This window comes from Microplitis demolitor, chromosome 6 (assembly GCF_026212275.2).
Source record: "Microplitis demolitor isolate Queensland-Clemson2020A chromosome 6, iyMicDemo2.1a, whole genome shotgun sequence".
NCBI lineage: Eukaryota > Metazoa > Arthropoda > Insecta > Hymenoptera > Braconidae > Microplitis > Microplitis demolitor.
The window spans coordinates 18,184,767-18,188,248 of record NC_068550.1 but is presented as its reverse complement, the minus strand read 5'-3'; the positions used below and the strand labels follow the sequence as shown (position 1 = coordinate 18,188,248).

At 26.0% G+C, this 3,482-nt stretch overlaps 1 long non-coding RNA gene across 2 annotated transcripts; it reads right to left on the bottom strand.

Annotated features, from left to right (window-relative positions):
* Positions 1-1,089: 1,089 nt before the first annotated feature.
* On the bottom strand, positions 1,090-3,482 carry LOC128667954 (uncharacterized). Of its 2 annotated transcripts, XR_008403838.1 has the most exons (5): positions 3,427-3,482; positions 2,661-3,198; positions 2,505-2,587; positions 2,056-2,192; positions 1,090-1,552 (listed from the first exon to the last, which is right to left on the bottom strand). It is a non-coding gene; the product is annotated as an uncharacterized LOC128667954 (long non-coding RNA). The 2 variants fall into 2 exon arrangements; XR_008403839.1 differs by lacking the exon at positions 2,505-2,587.

The following is a 3,482-nucleotide window of genomic DNA, read 5'->3' as shown; positions in this document are numbered from 1 at the left end:
TATGTAAAATATATATTATAGGGGGTCTTTTGAGTGGGCTTTTGTAAATAATTTAGGTTTTTTCATTGTTATTTGTACTTCATAAAACTTCAAATACATTTTTAATGAACTGATCCACTTTCTATAAATGCAGTAAAGGTAAAAAAGATATTTTTAATTGAAAAAAAAAAAAATAAATAAATGTTTAGACCTATAAAACTATGTTATTCAAGAAATTACAACTAGTCGAATCACCTCGATATTTCGAAACCATCATGTCTTTTTGAAAAGTAAGCCATTGTAAATATTAAATTCATAGTGAATAGACCAATATAAAAAAGCATAGAATCAGTACAAACATTTGTTTATTTCAAATTTTAACGAAAAAAAAAAGATGTCAAACATAAAATTTTGTTGAAATTGATGTGGCTAAGGTGGTAACGTAAAGGAGAATTAGAAAAATAATCAATGATAGTTAGAATTTAAGTAACTAAACTTAATTTTTTTGATCAATTATTGTCGTTAGCCGCATACTAATTACTATTTATATTGCTTATCATTTTTCAATAGATAATAATCAAGTAATATAGCTGAGGATCAATGACGAAGAAACTATAAAAATTGATTATACTAAAGTCTTAAAATTTAATAACTATCACCAACACAATATGATTTGATCATCAATGACATTTTTTATACCAATAGATTTAATTTTGACGTCACGCATAATATAAAATGTGGACATTTTCATCATCTAAAATATAAGTAAATATTATTATTATAACAATAGAATGTAAATTGATATAAATTTGTATCGATAATAAATTGCAAAAAACCATTATAAGAAACCATATTATATGAATATATACATATATTTTTTTTACTGATTTACTCTAAAACAATAACATATAGTTTTAATCTTGTCCAAAAAATGTCAAATAGTTTGCACCAGTTATTGGGTGTCTTTTGTGTTTTATTTAAAGCTGTGATTCTTGTCATATTAATTGATACATAACAATGAATGAATTGGGTAGTAATTAAAAAACAAGCAAATTTAAGAAAATTTTTTCCATTAACTGTTGAAAAAATTACTATTTTTCTCAGTATAAAATTAATTAACGAAATATTGCATTTATTAAGAGTAAAAATTTTCATAAACTTAATAGATTTATTTTAGATTTTCCTAAATTTTTAGAATAATTTTACATAATTACTTTTTTTTTCTCAAGACATAACTAGAAGTGACAGACATCTAATGGTTTCTAGTTACACTAATTAAGTTAAAAAAAAAGGAATAAATGAGACATTAAAGTTATAATGACAATATGTATACTTAAAAGATTTAAAAACTTATTAAGAAACTACTTCAGTCAACCGTACACTAATAGACGACTATCAAATATGAATAGAAATCTACATATCACTCTTAAATAGAAATCTAACGATTTCTATTGTCTTTGATATCATCATTCTACATATTAATCCGAAGTTTGCTCGCTTGGAGTAACTCATCGGCTTCGGAGACAGTCAAATAGTTTTTACTATCAAGGAAGTCCCAGTAAAAGCGTTGCACCTGTAAAATATAAATCATAAGCCTACTATTTAAATGATTTAATTAAATTGTGTCTGAAAATAGCCGATATCTAATAATTTTCACACACACACACACGCACACACACACACGCGCGCGCGCACTTATATATATATATATACACACACACACATATATATATATATATATATATATATATATATATATTACATACCTAGGCCAGTAAAATACAAAAAGTCTCAGATCACAAGTTTGTCAGCCTCAGCTTCGCCTCAGCCAACAATTACAATGATCTGAGACTTTTTTTATCTTACTGGTATAGACATGTAATAAACAATTTTTTTTCTTTTTGAATAAATAAATTATAATAAAGAAAAAAATTTATGAAATGGATACATGTCAAAATTGAATATTTATAAGTTGAATTAAAAAATAAATTTTTTCTTGATATAATTTACTTGCTAAAACAAATATGATTATCATTAGATTGTAAATGTCAGGTTCATAAACAATTTAAAATTTACCTTGTTGAAATGCAACTATGTTTACGTATGCCTCAAAGTCATTGGATCCCATGGATGATTAAAGTAATTTGACGAGTCCTCGTATTTTGCCATGATGGATGGAAAAACTAACTTGGTTATTGTAATTCTGAATCAAACTTAAAACAAAATTCTTTTATTAACAAAAAATATGATTCGTATTTACTACTCAGCAATAGAAACAAATAAACATAATAATTTTGTTGTTTTTTCAGAAAAAATTTATAAAAAACTTTTAATAAAAACGTATACATCTAGATATTCCAAAAAACAACTTTTTCTTTAAATAATTCATTTTCCAAAATATCCAAAAATGGTCGAGGCCTATGAATTTCAATGTCATACTACTCAGTAATAAAAACTGACAGTTATATAATGATTTTTGATCTGTTTTTACGAATTATTTATGAAAAAAATTATAAATACTTAACTGAAAATTTGGAAAACTAAAGGCATTTTTTTTTAACTATTATTTTTTTGATGAAACATCTGGAAATTATTGACGGTCCGAACTCTAATATCATATGATTATTTAATAACGTATTTTATTCATGTTTTTCATTTAATAAATTATTCATTTCACTCACCAATTATTTATGTACATTTAATGGATTTTACTGCTCTTTCAAGAAAACGAGAATGAATATAGAATACATGACGAGGCTAAGCATCATTTCCTAAAGGTCGTCTCAAAAATAAAAGTATTTAATGGTAAGCAATTACCGATTTTGACAAATCATCATAAATAATGAAGACATGTTTGCCGTTGTCACAAAAAAAAAGTTCTGCCATGGCACATGGCAAAAAAGTGTAAGAAAAGAGCAGCATCAGACACGGTATCGAATACGATGATAGAATAGTTAATAGCAGTGCCGTCACTATTTTCACGATCCAAGTTACTGTAGATCTCATTTGACCGATAGCAATGTAGATACAGAACTTTTTCTTCTCCGCACCAGCATAATCGAAACGCTCTTAATTAATAATAGTCTCAATAGCCAAAAAACTCTTTCCGATCGGTCCATCATCAACGATCAACTTATATTATCTACTGTACCAATTATCACCAGTGACTCAGTGAGTCTACATCCCGGATTCCAGTTTGCATAGCCTCTCTAGTCAACTCTGTATAGAAAAAATAATCGATATAATAATATAATCATAAAATATAACTGTTACCCTGATCAACAAAAATAATTTGGAATGATTCAAAACAATTTGAATCGACTAATATATAGATATACACTCAACATCAAGCAAATCATTTTTCTTAATCAGGGTACTGATCAAAAAATTTTCAGAGTTCAAAAACTTATTGATAATAATACTAATAATTAATGGTAATATACTTACATATAAATGAAGGACAAATAATGTTGGAGATTAGATGAAAGAATCACATCCGATTG